The 18,859-nt window shown below is 40.1% G+C and overlaps 1 protein-coding gene across 2 annotated transcripts in view; it reads right to left on the bottom strand.

Moving 5' to 3' along the window:
* Nucleotides 1-8,644, bottom strand: part of GATB (glutamyl-tRNA amidotransferase subunit B) — a 685,553-nt gene extending 676,909 nt beyond the window's left edge. For both annotated transcript variants that reach the window (XR_014812810.1, XM_084972708.1), the window contains exon 1: nucleotides 8,311-8,644. The gene's annotated coding sequence lies outside the window, so the exon portion shown is untranslated. The remainder of the gene's footprint in view (nucleotides 1-8,310) is intronic.
* Nucleotides 8,645-18,859: the final 10,215 nt, after the last annotated feature.

Genomic DNA, 18,859 nt, shown 5'->3' with positions numbered 1-18,859 from the left:
CTAGACTCTAGTTCACAAACAAGACTTGATAACTTGACTCAACAGTGGGATTTCAAGTTGATGTTGACTCTACACTTAGACCAGCTTTCCTGCTAAAAGGCATTCACCCTTTCCCCATGTAGTAAAAATGAAAAGAAATGATGGTGAGAATGGGACTGGATACCATGTTTTTCAAAAGGCAAGAGAAAGGAAGATTGTATAAAATGCTGCTCGAATAAATAACAAGAACCCATCTAGCCTAATATTCTGTGTTCATTCTCTAAAGCTGTTGTCTTTATTTTGGCTGCCACAGGACGTTGGTAAAGTATCTCTGGGAAACATTTCACAGTGATTCAGAGCCCATGATTTTTAAATTTTTATGTAGATTAAGGAAATGCATTACCCTCTTCTTGGCACACAAACTCGCACATTCTCATGAAATGTTCTCACAATTTATGAGGCTCAGTTTGACACTGCACAATCTCTCAGAGTCTAGTGTCCACAGCAGATGTCAAAATGAAGAATCTTGCATTTAGGAAAGCAAATACTTTGTCTTACTTAGTTCTTTAAACCAACAACCATCTTAGGTGCCCAAGGCCTTTCTCTCAGCATCTATGATGGGAGAACATTAGTGGCTATGTAACAACCTTCCTTAGAGCAATTCTGTTGCCTGGAAGAGTTCACTTCTCTAAGGAAGACCAGAAATATTTTGCTGTTGGCCTACATCATTTATTATCTCTTTCCAGAAACTCCAACTAGGCTTATCCTTATGCCCTTCTGTTCTCTTCGCCAACACAGATCTAAGGTGTCCCTTATTTCAAAGCAATAATATCCCTTTGCATTGGTTCTGTTGTGCAATAGGTGTTTCTCATTGTCTAATAGCCAATAGTTAATAGTTGTTGTCCATGGAGTTGGAAAATAAAATTAAGTATGTATTTTTGGTTGGATTTCTATGGCACTATTGCATCAAATGTTGTCTCTACTCTTCTTTCAAAAAATGCTATAATGGGAGTTCCCGTCATGGCTCAGTGGTTAACGAATCTGACTAGGAACCATGATGTTGCAGGTTTGATCCCTGGCCTCACTCAGTGGGTTAAGGATCCGGCATTGCCATGAGCTGTGGTATAGGTTGCAGATGCAGCTCGGATCTGGCGTTGCTGTGGCTCTGGCGTAGGCTGACAGCAACAGCTCTGATTAGACCCCTAGCCTGGGAACCTCCATAAGCCCCAGGTGCAGCCTTAAAAAGACAAAAAAAAAAATAAATAAATAAACAAAAAATGCTGTTATGAATTTCCAGTTGTGAAGAAACAAGCTTGGAAGAAGGAATTTTCACTCTGAAATGGAATGTGGCAAGACAGGCCAAATTTCGGAAAATCAATTCATCCCTGTTGCTGGAGTCACGTATCAAAGGGTCTGCTCTGAGTCTGGTTACTACGGCTAATAGCTGCTGATTACTCCTCGCCAAGGGGACTCTTAGAAGAAAACCACTCAAAGATGGCTTCTCTCGCGCAAAACCAGGTAAGACCTAGGCATTTAATCTGTGTTAAACAAGATAGAGGCAGAAATAACCACCTTTCTTTCTATACTTTCAAAAATCACATGCTCTTGAAAGAGCGGTGAACATGTACTTTCTGACGCCCCAAATGTCCCAATACCACAACTATATTACATACCTACACCTTTCGATGTAAGGAAAGGCTACACTGTCTCCCAGGCATGTAGCTTCACCTAAGTCTCATCTATGTCAAGAACTCTTGTCTGAAATGGGACCTACTCAAACTTCAAAGTTTCTGCACAGCAAAGGAAACCCTAAACAACACAAAAAGACAACCCACAGAATGGGAGAAAAATCTTTGCAAGTGAATCGACTGATAAGGGATTAATCTCCAAAATTTATAAACAACTTCTGCAGCTCCATACCAAAACAACAAACAACCCCATCCAAAAATGGGCGGAAGATCTAAACAGACAAGTCTCCAAAGAAGACATACAGATGGCCGAGAAACACATGAAAAGATGTTCAGCATCACTCATTATTAGAGAAATGCAAATCAAAACCACAATGAGGTACCACCTTACACCAGCCAGAATGGCCATCATCCAAAAGTCTACAAACAATAAGTGCTGGAGAGGGTGTGGAGAAAAAGGAACCCTAGTACACTGTGGGTGGGATTGTAAATTGGTGCAACCACTGTGGAAAGCACTATGGAGATTCCTCAGAAAACTACACATAGAACTACCATTTGATCCAGCAATCCCACTTCTGGGCATCTATCCAGAGAAAACCACGACTCGCAAAGACACATGTATTCCAATGTTCATTGCAGCACTATTTACAATAGCCAAGACATGGAAACAACCTAAATGTCCATCGACAGAGGAGTGGATCCAGAAGATATGGTACATATACACAATGGAATATTACTCAGCCATTAAAAAGAACTAAATACCAGCATTTTTTGCAACATGGATGGACCTAGAAACTATCATGCTAAGTGAAGTCAGCCATACAATGAGACACCAACATCAAATGCTTTCACTGACATATGGAATCTGAAAAAAGGACAGACGGAACTTCTTTGCAGAACAGATGCTGACTCACAGACATTGAAAAACTTATGGTCTCCGGAGGAGACAGTTTGGGGGGTGGGGGGATGTGCCTGGGCTGTGGGATGGAAATCCTGTGAAATTAGATTGTTATGATCATTATACAACTACAGATGTGATAAATTCGAGTAATAAAAAAATGAAAATAAATAAATAAATAAATAAAATCATTAAATGTGGGGAAAAAAAGAAAAAAAAAAAACCTCTTGTCTGTTATCCCCTGATATAGAGTCAACTAACAAGTTCAAGTGGAAAAATATATTTAGGCCAAAAGGTTTCATTATTTCATAATGGTATTTTGGTCATAAATTGAAAGTTGAACATGCCTTTCTGCCTAGAGGAACAGTGCCTCAAAACTTTTTTGCTTTTATATGTTTTTAATGGAAGGGCTTTTGTTTCAATGATTCATTCTGGTGTCAAATAGGTTATTTTACCTAGGGAAAACAAAGAGATTTCAAAATGGGAGCCATATATATATAAAATTTGGTATAATATTAATTACTGATTTCTGAATATTAGTGATTCCATTTTCTCTGCTGTAGAACAGGGCAGCTGTGATCAATGAAATCATCCAGTAACACCGACATGCACTTAAAGCACAGATGTAGGAGAATTGTTTTAAAGAGTTGTTAAGCAACACAAAACTTGTAGCAAGCCAACTTATAACTCCTGTGTTGTCCAGGGCCTATAATTAATTTAAAAAAACAAAACATTTTAAAAAATAGACTCATATATTAAATTCTAGCATAATGTTGCTTTGTGTAGGGCCATTTCTGGAAAATGCAAGTTTGTTTGCAGATCACAAGTGACTCAAAGATGTTACAATATAAAAGGAAATGACACTCTAGAGTCTTTGTTCAGGGCTGTTTGGAGCTCTCTTAGAATCCTCAATTCACTCAGAGGATTGCTTTTAATTTGTTGAGGCAAAAGGAATTTCATCAATTAGAATTGTTCGCCAGATGGAATTTCCTGATTAATTTTTTAGTGTTTGGTATTAAACATAATATTGAAAGGAAGAGTTCTGAGAGTAAACCCAATTAATATTTCATAAAATTTATTGCCCTAGGTACAGCTTACCCTTTATTTTTACGGTTTCCACACTCCATCTTCCTGGACAACCTATCTTAAAAAAAATGGAGCATGGCCAACTAACCTGCCTCTTTCCATCTTCTTCCTTTTTATTACTTTTCAGGGCTGTACCTGTGTCATATGGACGTTCCCAGGCTAGGGGTCAAATTGGAACTCCAGCTCCACAGCCACAGCAACGCAGGATCTAACCCTCATATGCGACCTACACTGCAGCTCACGGAAACACGGGATCCTTAACCCACTGAATGAGGCCAGGGATTGAACCCACATCCACATTGCTGAGCCACAATGGGAATTCCTCTTGTTTTTATTTCTTCACTCAACTTTCTTCTATTTATACTCCATCTATTCATTGAGTCCTTATTCAGTAGTCCTATAGGCACTATTTCAGGTCTTACTTTGTCCTGTTTTTCATGGATCTCAGTAGAAAGAATTTTTTTCAGACTCTTTTCCATTATAGTTCATTATAAGATATTGAATATAGTTCCCTATGTTATACAGTAGGTCCCAGTTGGTTACCTATTGTATATATAGTAGCTTGTATTTGCTAATCCCAAACTCCTAATTTATCCCTCCCTACTCTTTCTCCCTTCAGCAACCATAGGTTTGTTTTCTATGTCTGTGACTCTATTCCTGTTTCGTAACTAAGCTCATTCGTATATTGTTTTTTAAGTGATATCATATGATATTTGTCTTCTTCTGATTTACTTCACTCAATATGATAATTTCCAGGTCTATCCATGTTGCTGCAAATGGCATTATTTCATTCTTTTTAGGGCTGAGTAATATTCCCTTGTGTGTGTGTGTGTGTGTGTGCGCGTGCATGCGCGCGCACGCATGAGTGCACCTATATACAGACATAGGCATCGCCTTTATCCATTCCTCTGTTGATGGACATTTAGATTACTTGCATGTCTTAGCTACTATAAATACTGCCGCAGTGAACATTGGGGTGCATGGGTCTTTGGTAGGAAGAATATTTTTAACAGTCTGTAGTAAGGAACTGCTGCTTGAATGGTGTCGCTTTTGTAGAAGAGACCCTTACTTCCACCTGTAATCACAGACTAGCTTAGAGTTCTATAAAAACTAGTCTTTGTGACATTGAAAATAACAGTGGACATTCTCCATATGTTTTCTTTACATACAATTTTTTTAGCTTTTCTGAGGTATAAATTATAAGATATTTAAAGCGCACAACATAATGATTTGCTACACATATACCTTGTGAAAGGAGTCCTACAATTGAGTTATTTAACACAAGCATCCCTTACCTTTTTTCAGAGGGATGAGAACATTTCAGTTCTACACTATTGACAAATTTCAATGACACAATACAGTGTTATCAACTACAGTTACCAGGCCATATATTAGATCCTCAGACTGTACTCATCATATGAAATTTTGTACCCTTTTGCCAACCTCTTTTGTTTCCTCCATCCCCCTCCACAGTCCTCAGCAACCACTTCTCTACTCCTTGTTTCTATGAATTCAACCTTTCTTTTTTTTTCAGATTCCTCATATAAATAATACCATGATGCAGCATTTGTCTTTTTCTGGCCTATTTCATTTAGCATAGTGCCCTTATGTTTCATCCATATTGCCACAAATGACAGGATTTCCTTCTTATTTAAGGCTGAATAATATTCCACGTAATATTATTCATACATTAAATCTTTCTATTCCCTCTCTACACACACACACACACGTCACATTTTCTTTTATCTATTCATCTGTTGACAAACACTTAGACTACTTCCATATCTTGGCTACTGTGTGCTGCAATGAACGTAGTAGTACAGACGTCTTTTCAAGACAATGATTTTGTTTCCTTTAGGTATATACCCAGGATTGGAATACTGGATCCTATGGTGTTCTATTTTTAATTTCTTGAGGAGTCTCTGCTTTCCTACAGCAGTTGGATGTTCTCATTAACGCCAAGATAAATATATTCATTTGGATATGTGTGTATTGCAGAAATGAATTTTCAAAAAGAGAATCTGTCCTGCTAGACTGAGATTTTTGAGTACAGCGACTATATCTTTCATGTTTCCCATCCTTTTAGTTCTCAGAGCTATGCTAGCTGGACTGGCTATCATCTACCCATGGATCCTGGGATTTACTGCCCCTTCCCACCTATACCATCCTCAGGACTACGTTAGAGGTTGCCAAGCTGAGCTAGGACTCCATGCCAGGGTTGGCCACATAATTTATGGGGTCTAGTGCAAAAATAAAATGCAGAATCCATTGTTCAAACATTGTTAAGAACTTCCAGATGGCAACAGCGGAGTGCTAAGCCAAGCATGAGAGCCTTCTAAGCACAGATCCTTATACTGTACGAGCTGCATGCCCATGAAGCCAGGCCTGTATGTTCAAATACACATACACACACATACACGGTTTATTGGGTCCTGGAGGAAGGGAATATCTGACTCAAGACCAATCGGAGCACTTTCCTGTCTTGTTTTTTTCTATACATATACTGGAACTAAGAAGTTTGTCCCACTTAGGTAAGACCAAGGACCTAATGGAAGTCTTGTTTCCAGTCACGAAAAGACAGGCTTCAACGCGGTGAACACACGTCCCTCCATTCTATCTCAGACACATGCAGGGGAATTTTGTGTGTATGCACTCAAATGTCATCCCAGGTCCCCATAGCCTGCTAGTGTCCCTGCATCTCCACTAGCCCTGAGCATCAAGAGGCTGGATCAGATGCCCTCTTGAGCATTTTCCAGAGCTGTAATTCCATGGGTCTGTCATCAGATTTTATAAGATGCACCTCACGTATAAACCTGATGTGTAGAAATACAGAAGAGTGTGTGATCACTCATTTTTCTCAGCCAAGATTATTAAAAGAACAGTCATTTGCTTAGATCTTGATGGGAGAGTGACCACTGAGATTAAAAAAAAACAAAACACAAAAACCTATCCCTTTAAGGCTGGACCACAGCCAAGGCAATTTTTCAGCAAGGTGCCTGAGCACTTCTCCAGGGGAAAATCACAAGCAAAGATGACCTCATACCCCAGGGAACCTCTGTCTCCACGTTTCATTCCCTTTCTCCTTTTCCCAGTAGTACTACTCAAGAGAATTTTCTCAAAAAAGATTCACAAAACACTAGTGAATGAATAATTGGCATTCTTCTGGGAGTTAGTTTTAAGGGGCAACTTCAGGGGCAGACACAGTCATTTTCCATGGACTGGGTCTGAGCTTTGGTGTTTTCTGAGGTTTTTTTCCTATCACCATATTCATTGGACTTATCAAGGAAATAAATAAGGATCAGATTAAATGAAGGCTGTAAATGAGGTTTAAATTGAACGGGTAGTTACTTCCCAAACACACACACACAGAAACTTACGGAAAGCTCAGCTGACTTGTTGTGCTAACACACACACACACACACACACACACACACACACACACACACACACACACACACACACACACACACAGGAATTTCTGTTGCAGCTCAGCGGTACTAAACCCAACTAGTATCCATGAGGATGTGGGTTGAATCCCTGGCCTCGCTCAGTGGGTTGAGGATCTGGCGTTGCCTTGAGCTGTGGTGTAGGTCACAGATGTGGCTTGGATCCTGCATTGCTGTGGCTGTGGTGCAGGCTGGCAGCTGTAGCGTAGCTCCAATTTGATCCCTAGCCTGGGAACTTCCATAAGCCACATGTGCAACCCTAATAAGACAGACAGACAGACAGACAGACAGATAGACAGAAAGAAGGGAATCTGTCCCAATGAGAAATAAGTAATTCCTCCCATATACCTGATATGTAGGGTCCTACATTCAGAACAGCTTGTTGGAGAAGAACATTTAAGCAAGTTTTTATTCCTAGGAAGACTTTTGTTTTAAGCCACCTCACTGTAAATGTCTAGCTGAAGATGCTGGCTCCTAGCACGGTGACAGCACATTTTCACAGCATATACTAAGACCCACCAGACCTCTTTTTTCCTAATCCTAGCTGGGTTATTATCCAGAGCCCTGCTTCTGTGCATCGCCTCAGAGGTGAGAAATTGATATGTGTCATAATGATGACTTGCTCTTCCATTAATATTTTCAGTTCTTTCAACTGGATACAATTGAGTTTTTATCTCCTAAGTAAAAACAGAATAAAGCTAAAGTGAGAGCCATAGGACTGGGTGTGAACCTAAGCCTGCAAGGACCGTCCCTAAAGGAAGGCTCTTCTACAAATGTCTAGAAGATTATGTCCATATGTCTTTCTGGAACTTTTGCCAAGATCGTCACAGGATCAAAATTACTTCTTCATGGCCATTATGCGGTGTCACATCTTACAGAGCCAAAGGGATAAATTCCAGACATGCAGAAGACACATCCCTTCAGCCTCTCTCAGGCAGGCTGTCAACTCAACAGCATTCATGCACAAATCAGAAAGGGCAGCCAAAGCCTGAAGACTTCCTGCTAACCTCTCCCTCTCTGCCTTTCTAATGCAGTGGAGTGAAAAACCTACAGCCAGACCTTTGTCCACCACACCGCCTTCTCCCCCTCGGGGCTCCAGGCTAGAAAAAACAAGGCAAGAGAGAGAGAGAGTAGGAAGTGAGGGAAGAAATTTTGTCAGGCTGAGTAGGAGAAAGAAGGTGTATATTCAAGAACTTTCTAGAAAAGGACCTACCACAAAAGTTGTGACTGGCCCCACTCGTCCTTTAACTGGCCAGAGCAGCTTTCTCCCGACGGCACCTCCTTCTCAATGCTCTTTCTCTTCCTCCCTGCGGTCTGTCTTCCACAGCCGAATGCTTCAGAGTGTTTTTGCTCTTAGAAACAGTATGATTCCTGTCAAACCACAGCTTAAACTTTTCAGAAAAGCTCTTGAGCTTTCATTTCTGTAACCAAGATCAGCAATCTGTCATGTACAGAGGCATTTCCAACTGACTGCTGGAAATCTTCACCTGCCTTCCCTGCCAGCCCCTGGAAATCAACACCCCCAGGATCTCAGCATCTTCCCTCCTGAATGTAATGTACCAGCCCTGGATTTTTTTTTTTTCCCCTGTTAATAAGAAACCATCCTCTCAGTCAGTCTGGTTACAAACACTGATGTCGTAAGTGGACTTTGCCTCTCTTGGGCCATCACAGGCACTGGGTGATCACCCAGTTTCTGGCATGAGATGATATCTCCATAGAAAAATAAGCAGAGGGATGGGAGAGGATATCAAGAGCAGTTTTGGACATGAGTTTGAGGTGTCAGGGATGCATGCAGGGCTGGTGGAAAACCCCAGTCTGAGCCCCAAGAAGTCTAGACTAGAAATAGAAATTAGGAGTCATAAGGAGATAAGAGGGGATAAAGACCATGAGAGTGGTGGAGTACCTGGGGAGGGGGGGCATATAGTGTGATTTAAAAGTTTAAAAGTTTGTACGGAGTTCCCATTGTGGCGCAGTGGTTAACAAATCCAACTAGGAACCATGAGGTTTCGGGTTCGATCCCTGGCCTTGCTCAGTGGGTTAAGGATCCGGCCTTGCTGTGAGCTGTGCTGTAGGTCGCAGACATGGCTCAGATCCTGCGTTGCTGTGCTATGGCATAGGCTGGTAGCTACAGCTCCGAATCGACCCCTAGCCTGGGAAGCTCCATATGCCAAGGGAGCAGCCCTAGAAAAGGCAAAAAGAAAAAAATAAAAATAAAATAAAAGTTTAAAAGTTTGTAAAACATCTGTGTATATGTATGTGTGTATATGGGTGTATATATATAGTCCTGAAGATCAACATGAGGTTTCTGGACAAGAGGTAGAATTATAAGAGCTGTATGACTATTACATCCGACTGTCCCTTTTCAGAGCAGTGTGATACAGCCAACTGTCACACTGAATATGCAAAAGCATTTTTGCTTTGTAGACGAGGATTCCCTACTATGTATCTGGGAACCAGCTGCACAGATTTTCTCATGCATTTTCCTCTGGACATTTTATACTTCTTGATTTTACATCTAGTCCTCTGATACATTTTGAGTTGATTTTTGTGTAAAGTATGGATCACAGGTCTTTTTTTTTTTTTGATGGATATTCAATTGTTCCGGTACTGTTGAAGAAAAGACCATTATTTCTCTACTGAACTGCCTTTGCACTATTATTTTTTAAAAACCTGTACTTTAATAATAATAATAACAATAATAATAATGAAAAAAACCCAATTGTTCATGGATATGAAGTTCTATTTCTGGACTATTTTGTTCCATTGATTTATATGGTTATCTTGACACCTGTACCACACTGTGTTGATTATTATAGCTTTAGAATACATCTTGACAGTGGGAAAATAAAAAAAAAATTATAAAAATAAAAAAATAGAATACATCTTGAAATTGGTTAGTGTTCTCCAATTTTGTTCTTTTTCAGAGTTGTTCTGATTCTTCTAAGTTCTTTGTATTTCCATATAAATTTTAGAATCACTTTGTCAATCTTCACCAAAAAAGTTGCTGGGACTTTGAGATTGCGCTGAATCTGTCAATTAAGTTGGAGAGAGCTAACATTTAATAATTACTGAGTTTCGTTTATTTGGTGCTTTAATTTCTCTCAGCAATGTTTTATAGTTTTCAGTACATATGTCTGGCAGGATTTTGTCAGATTTCTCCCTAAGTATGTTATATTTGGTGTGATTATAAATTGTACTGTTTTTAATTTTTAATTTCTTTTTAAAGTATAAATTTTCCAATTTTTATTGAAAGGTGATTGACTTACAATATTAATTTCAGATGTATAAACAGTGGTTCAGTATTTTTATGTATTACAAAATGATCATGATAAATCTAATTACCACCCATTACCACACAAAGTTAATAATATTATTGACTATATTTCCTAGGTTGTACATTATATCCCTGTGACTTATTTACCTTGTAAATGGAAGTTTGTATTTCTTAATCTCCCTTACCTATCTCCCTCATCCCTCAACCTCTTCCACACTGGCAATCATCAGTTTGTTCTCTGTATCTATGATTCTGTTTGTTTTATTTGTTTTGCTTTTTTTAGATTCCGCATGTAAATGCAACCATATGGTGTTTGTTTTTCACTTAGCATAATACCCTCTAGGTCCATCCATGTTGTCACAAATGGTAAGAGTTTATTCTTCTTTTATGACTAATATTCCATCTTCTTTATCCATTCATCTATCAATGGAACTTAGGTTGCTTCTTCATTTTACGGCTGATGTAAACACTGCTACAATGAACATAGGGGTGCATATATCTTTTGGAATTAGTGTTTTTGTTTTCTTCAGAAAAATACCCAAAAGTGGAATTCCTGGATCATAGGGTAGTTCTATTTTTTAATTTTTTGAGGAACCTTTATACTGTTTTCCAGAGAGTCTGTACCAATGAACATTCCTATCAAAACTGCATGAGGGTTTTCTTTGTTCTACATTCTTGTCAACACTTGTCATTTGTTGTCTTCTAGAAAATAGCCATTCTGACAGGTGTGAGGTGATATTGTGGTTTTGATTTGCATTTCCCTGATGTGTTGAATATCTTTTTATGTGTCTATTGGTCATCTGTATGTCTTCTTTGGAAAAATGTCTATGCACTTACTCTGTCCTCTGTCTTCCATTTCCTCTGTCTCTGCTTTTAATCAGGTTTTTTTTGTTTCTTTGTTTTTTGATGTTGTGAGTTCAGTGTACCTTAACTCCTTTATGAATATACTGTTAACAATATCTTCTCCCAGGAGTTCCCGTCGTGGCTCAGTGATTAATGAATCTGACTAGGAACCATGAGGTTGTGGGTTCAATCCCCGGCCTTGTTCAGTGGGTTAAGGATCCGGTGTTGCCATGAGCTGTGGTATAGGTTGCAGACGTGGCTCAGATCCTGCGTTGCTGTGGCTCTGGCGTAGCCTGGTGGCTACAGCTCTGATTCGACCCCTAGCCTGGGAATCTCCATATGCGGCAGGAGCGGCCCAGGAAAATGGCAAAAAGACAAAAGACAAACAAACCAACAAACAAAAAACAGCTATCTTCTCCCATTTAGTAGGCTGCCTTTTCATTTTGTTGACAGTTTTCTTCATTGTACAAAAGTGTTTTAGTTTGATGTAGTCCCATTTATTTTTGCTCTTGTTTCCCTGTCATATTCAAAAAATATTGCTAAGACCGATGCCAATAGTGTATTGTTTATGCTTTATGGTTTCAGGACTTATATTTATGTCTTTAATCCATTTTGAATTTACTTTTGTATATGGTGAGAGAATGTAGTCTATTTGATTCTTTTGCATGCAGTTGTCCAGTTTTCCTAACACCATTTATTGAAGAGAATGTCTTTTCCCCTTGTGCAGTCTTGCCTTTGTTTTAGATTAACTCATCATAAAAGTGTGGGTTCATTTCTGGGTTCTATTTTCTGTTCCATTGATCTGTGTGTCTGTTTTTGTGCAAGAATTGGCCTATTTTGTTTACTGTAGCTTTGTAGCATAGTTTGAAATAAGGGAGCCTGTTACCTCCAGCTCTTTTCTTCTTTCTCAAAATTACTTTGGGTATTCAGGGTCCTTTGCATTTGCATACAAATTTTAGAATTACTTGTTCTGGTTCTGTAAAAAATGTCATTGGTATTTTGAAAAGGATTGTATTAAATGTGTAGATTGCCTTGAATTGTATGGTTATTTTAACAACATTCATTCTTCTGTTATTCATGATCTCAGAGAAAATGCTTTCAGCTTTTCATCAATGAGTATAATGTTAGCTGAAGTTTTGTCATGTATGGCCTTTATTATTATTATTATTTGCTTTTTAAGGCTGCATCTGCGGCACAAGGAGGTTCCCAGGCTGGGGGTCAAATCGGAGCTGTAGCTGTCAGCCTACACTAGAGCCACAGCAACTCAGGAGCCAATCCACGTCTGCAATCTACACCACAGCACATAGCAACGCCAGATCCTTAACCCACTGAACAAAGCCAGGGATTGAACCTGCATTCTCATGGATGCTAGTCAGATCAACTACTGAGCCATCACAGGGAACTCCTGGCCTTTATTATTTTGTACATAGCCATGTCTTTTTTCCCCTCCAGGTGATTTTAACATTTTCTTTTTATCATTGGCTTTGAGCAGTGTTATTGGATGTGATTTGTGCTTGAGACTTGTTTGCTTCTTAGATCTGTGAATATACAAATTTCACCAGATATAGAAAATGTTCACGCATTATTTTTTCAAATATTTTTTTTCATCCACCCCTTTCTTCTCCTGTCCTCTTCTTCAGGGACTCCAATTTCATAGATATTAGGTATCTTAAATATATCTCACAGCTTACTAAGGGTCTTTTCATTTTTAAAATTTTGTTTTTCCTCTGTGCAATTTTATTTAGTTTATATTACCATTTCTCCAAATCAGGAAACTTTTTATCCCCTGAATCTGTTAAAAGTTCCACCCAGTGTATTTTCATTTATTCATTTATTTATTTTTATTTTTTTGTCATTTTGCCATTTTCTTGGGCCACTCCCATGGCATATGGAGGTTCCCAGGCTAGGGGTCGATTTGGAGCTGTAGCTACCAGCCTACGCCAGAGCCACAAAAACGCAGGATCTGAGCCATGTCTGCGACCTACACCACAGCTCACAGCAAGGCCGGATCCTTAACCCACTGAGCAAGGCCAGGGATCGAACCCGCAACCCCATGGTTCCTAGTTGGATTCGTTAATCACTGAGCCACGACGGGAACTCCTTTCCAGTGTATTTTTAAAAAAAATCTCAGACATGCCCTTGGCAATAAGGTCTGTGAAGGAAGGAGCATCATTCTTCAGGTGGACATTCAGGGTCCTAAAGAACTTTTGCAAAGTAAATATTCAGCAATTCTTTTCTTCATGCATTTGCTGACTGTCCCTTCTTTCATTTTAATTTTTATCCAAGGTACACAAACATAGTTTAATAAGCCAGATACATACTTAAATTATATGGGTTACTTAGAATTAATTTCAGTTGCATTTAACAGAAACCCCCCAAATAACAGTGTCTTAAACATATAAGGCTTTTTTTTTTTTTCTCGTCTTTTTAGGGCCACACCCATGCACATAGAAGTTCCCAGGCTAGGGGTTGAATTGGAGCTGCAGCTGCTGGCCTATGCCACAGCCACCAGCCTATGCCACAGCCACAGCAATGCCAGATCCGAGCTGCATCTGTGACCTACACCACAGCTCACGGCAATACCAGATCTTTAACCCACTGAGCAGGGGCAGGGATTGAATCCGCATCCTCATGGGTACTAGTTGGGTTCCTTACCACTGAGCCACAACAGGAACTACTATAAAGCTTATTCTTTATAGTGAAAGCTGATTCGTGCTACGTAGTTCAGGGCTTGTTTGGCAGTTCCTGATGTTACCAGAAACAAGCTCCTTCCAGTTTTCTACTTCTCTGAGCTTAGTCACAATAAGCTCCAGCCATTTTTATGCTTGCATTCCAGGAAGCAGAAAGGAAAAAGGAGAAGGACAAAAGCTGTCATCCCAACAACTTCTGCTTACATGTCCCTGGCCAGAATGAAGTACACATTGCCACATCTGGTTGCAAGGGTAATGGAGAAGCCCGGTATTTTATCTTGGCTTACTGCTCTCCTGAATAAAACTGAGATCCTATTACCAAGGAAAAAGCGAAGAATAGTCAACAACATTCCTTCCATAGTTTCGAGGAAGAACTTATAGCCTCTAGGCCATCTTCCTTCTCATTCTGATTACCATTTCCTAGAGGCAACTGTTTTCAACTCTTTGTTCTGTTTCTCCTAATATTTATCTTTGTTTTCAGATAAAAACAACACTGTGCTGCTCATCATTTTTTTGTTTTACATAGTTACTATTTATTTTACTATGGAAAACGAGTTTACTTCTCCTACACTCTTAAGCCTATGCCACTCCCAGTTCTCTCGACTCGTTCTTCCAATACAATTATGTCATAATTTTATTAACTCAGTACTCAATATTTATATTATTATGACTGTTAATATTCAAACCTGGGTATGCTGTATACTGTAGTTACATATTTAAACATTTAAAAAAATGTTACTGAAATATTTTTCCTTTGCTTAGTCTTATATTCCCCTCATTTATCCCTGGTGTATGATCTTTTTATGTGTTGTTGGATTCGGTTCACTAAAATTTTGTGGAGAATTTCTGCATCTATATTCATTAAAGATATTGGCCTGTACTTTTCTTTTTTGGTGGTATCTGTGTCTAATTTATTTCTAAGCTTTTATGTGTAAATTGCTTCTCAGTACAGCCAAACATCTATTTGCCTATCAGTTTCATCTTTGTTTTAGAGACATGCTTCTGGAACCTTCTGTTCCCTGTTGTTCCAATCTGGGCTTGTTCCTCTCCGCTCCTGATATACAACTTTCTTCCTGAATAATCCTGGGGATTCTCTTCACTTTGTGAATCTGTTGGATCTATTATTTCCTTGTTCCCATCCTATGTCTTCTTTCTTGGCTCATTTCCTTGTTTTGGTAAGACATATTTTCTGGTAGCTTCTTGAGAAGGGACCCACTGGCAGTAAATATTTTTCAGAAGCACATTTGACAGCATCTTTGTTTTAACCCAATATTTGCTTGATATTTTGAATGGGCTTACGATTCTAGTTAGAAATAATTTGCCCCGGAAATTTTTTTTTCTTTTCCCGCTAGACTTTTTTTTTTTTTGCTTTGCTTTTGCTTTTTTAGGGCCACACCCATGGCATATGGAGGTTCCCAGGCTAGGGGCTGAATTGGAGCTACAGCTGCCAGCCTACACCACAGCCACAGAAACAGCAACATCAGACCCAAGCTGCGTCTGCAAACTACACCACAGCTCAGGGCATCACCAGATCCTTAACCCACTGGGCGAAGCCAGGGATCAAACCCACAACCTCACAGTTCCTAGTCGGATTTGTTTCCACTGCGCCATGAAGGGAACTCCCCGCTAGACTTTTTAAAGTCACGATTCTTTCTATTCTAGTTTTCAATGCTGCTATGGAGAAGTGCTATGCCATTTGCTTCTCAGTCTTTTTATGTCCCCTGTTTTTTTCCTCTGGATGCTTTTTGGGTCTTCTCTTTATCCCTAGAGTTCTTGAAATTTTATAACATTGTCTCTATTTTATAGAGGTCTTTCTTCCTCTCTTGAGCTGGGCTGTCTCAATCTGAAAATGTTATGTCTTTCAGTTCTGCATAATACTTTTACATTATTTTCCTGGTAACCCCCCTCTATCTGTTCTTTCCTCCCAGGCCTCCTGTTTAGATGCTGGGTCTCCTAAATTGATTATCTGCTTTCATAATACCTTTGTTATTGCTTATGGTCTGTTTAGGTATCTTCCGTCATTTTTTTATAACTTCAAGAAGAAGTTATGGTGAATACAAGTGTTCAGTTCTCTGCATTTAACTGGAACCCTCTGCTTTCTTGTCTTTTTTTTTTTTTTTTTCTTTTTTCTTCTTAGGGTTGCACCTTTGGTATTTAGAAGTTCCCAGGCTAGAGGTCAAATCTGAGCTGTAGCTGCCGGCCTACACCACAGCCCCAGCAATGCCAGATCCAAGCTGCATCTGCAACCTACTCCACAGTTCACGACAATGCCAGATCCTTAACCCTCTGAGTGAGGCCAAGGATGGAACCCGCATCCTCATGGGTACTAGTTGGGTTCTTAACCCACTGAGCCTCAGTGGGAACTCCTCTTTTCTGTCATTTTTATTGGAGGTAGGGATGCTACTATAGAAATCCATATGGTCTCTCTGAGATGGGAGCAAGATTTCCTGTTGTTGTGCTGTTCTCCCACCTATGAAACTTTGCTTCAGGATGTTTACACGAAGTAGAAGCAAAGGCATGTAAAGCAAAGGAGGGGAGCACTAGGTGCAAGCCCCCCTAACCCCGGGGCATGTTATTTACTATCTCATTAGGTTTATTGATTACAGAAATGAGGGGCGATAATGCCTGCCTATTGGGGTGTTATGAAGATCAAATAAGGGCACGTAAGGGAACATTATCGCAGAGGTAGATAGTGATATATTAGTGTGAAAGATCATGACTCTCAGAAAGGAACACAGGACCGCCTAATGAACACTTAATTAAACCTTGTTGTTGCTATTTTTGACCAGTGAAAACTAAATAAAGCAGGAATAGAAAAATCAAGACTCGGGTAAGACACACTGTTCAAGGTCAGTGGAAAGGAAGGTCACAGAGGAAGCTCTGAGCAGTGGATGGAGCAGAGGCCTGACAGACAGACAGACAGACAGGGTCCGCACCCTGATTTCAGAACTTTTTGAGCCATCCAGTGTCGTTGTCGGCAAAATGAGGAAAAGAATGCCTACCTTGCAGGGATGCTGTATGAAACAGATGTACAGAGATAAAAATAAAGTCTCTGGCATTCAAAAAATGGTAGCAATTTTCAGCAGTTAGGAGTTTGCTGGTTCTGGAGTCAGGCTGTCTGGATTCTGTCACCTCTTACTATTTATGATTTGTGTGACCTGGGGAAAATTACTCAAGCTCTCTGGGCCTGTCTGCTCATCTGTAAGATGGGATAGTAACAGTAGCCATCTCTAGGGTGGTGATGAATAGCGAATAAGTTAGTCAATAGAAAGTGTCTAGAGTGGAGCCCTGGACATAACCATTGTTCAATGAACCTTAGCTACTACGGTTGTTATTAGCTACTAAACAACAAAGCAACTGTTTCACCCATGCATTATCACTTGAGTCCAAATAAAGTCACAGACGTAATTTAATTTCTGTGCTAAAATAAATATGCACATAATAAACAGAGATGACTTGTCTTGGCACAAGTGGCTCATTATCTAAAGGGCTTCTAGTCCTATGTCCCTGGTCCCTCAGGTCCTGAAGCCAGGGGTGGTCGCAGTGAGAACATGTGAAGACATTCTGATGTTAGGGCCCTGGGCCAAGTCCTCCTGATTCTGTCCTGAAAAGCAGAAGGCTGACACTGTGACCCAGCAAGGGGAAGAGGTATGAATTACCTCCTAGCCAGTCTTCCTGTCTTCAGGGGCATCCCTGAATAGCTTCAGATGTCATGGACCTTCCATGTGATGCAAAACCTGAGACCCTAGAGAAATGACTGAACTTTGCCCTCCTGACTTTCAAAGATTCCAACCCTAGTTCCCTTTCTCAACCAATGGCTGGATTGACGGTGGAGACCTCCCTCACCACTCATCGGTCCTGACTTTACCCCAGCTTGCCTTTGACTCTAAGCTGCCTCTGCCCTGGGACTGCCAGCTTCATGCTCTGGCATGGCTCCAAATTATAAGGATGGCAGCAGCACCCAAGTCTTCAATGAATATTTGATGATTAAGTTATCAGGGGGGCAATAGAATGAATATGTCTATGTTCATATCACAGCACATAGATGATGTGAAAATGTGTATGTTCATATTATAGCACATGTATGAAATATGAAGGTAATAAATTGCTCATATTTTTAAAAGGTAACATCCAGTGTTTGCTGCCCTCCACTAGACTCCCATACTTGGGTTCTAGTGGTTTGGTGTTTGTCTCCTCTAAAAGACTGAACCAGAGTTCCCACTGTGGCTCAGTGAGTTAAGAACCTGACATAATGTCTGTAAGGACACAGGCCTTGCTCAGTGGGTTAAGGATCTGGCAATGCTGCAAGCTATGTCGTAGGCCACAGATGTGGCTCAGATCCAGTGTTTCCCTGGCTGTGGCTCCACTCAACCCCTCAGCCGCAGCTCCCATTTGACCCCTAGCCTGGGAACTTCCATGTGCCACAGGTGTGGTGATAAAATAAAATAAAATAAAGATAAAAGACTGAACCTCTCAAAGGCAAGGGTCCTACTCATCTCTAACATCTGAGGAATGGATCAATGAATGAAGCTATATACTCAACAAATATTTGCTGAGCTCCAAGAAATGATCTGGAGACCCAGTAGTGCTCAAGGCAGATGAGGTCTGAGATTTCATGGGGCTTACATTTTGCAGGAGGAGATAACCCATCAATGAGTAAATGGATACGGTAATCTTAGAGAGGGAATGCAACAAACCCCTCATAAATTCCATCAGTGCAAATTTCTTTTTAAAAAAAAAATTTTTATCTTTTTGGTCTTTTTTTTAGGGCCATGTCTGCAGCATATGGAGGTTCCCAGGCTAGGAGTTGATTTGGAGTTGCAGCTGCTGGCCTACGCCACAGCCACAGCAACATGGGATCCTTAACCCACTGAGCGAGGACAGGGATCGAACCCATGTCCTCATGGATACTAATCGGGTATGTTAAGTATGGAGCCATGATGGGAACTCTCATC

This window comes from Sus scrofa, chromosome 8 (assembly GCF_054392235.1).
Source record: "Sus scrofa isolate SSC_HxYL_T2T_F1_AM1 chromosome 8, Sscrofa_HxYL_maternal_Yorkshire_Landrace_v2.0, whole genome shotgun sequence".
NCBI lineage: Eukaryota > Metazoa > Chordata > Mammalia > Artiodactyla > Suidae > Sus > Sus scrofa.
This window is presented reverse-complemented; position numbering and strand designations above follow the sequence as displayed.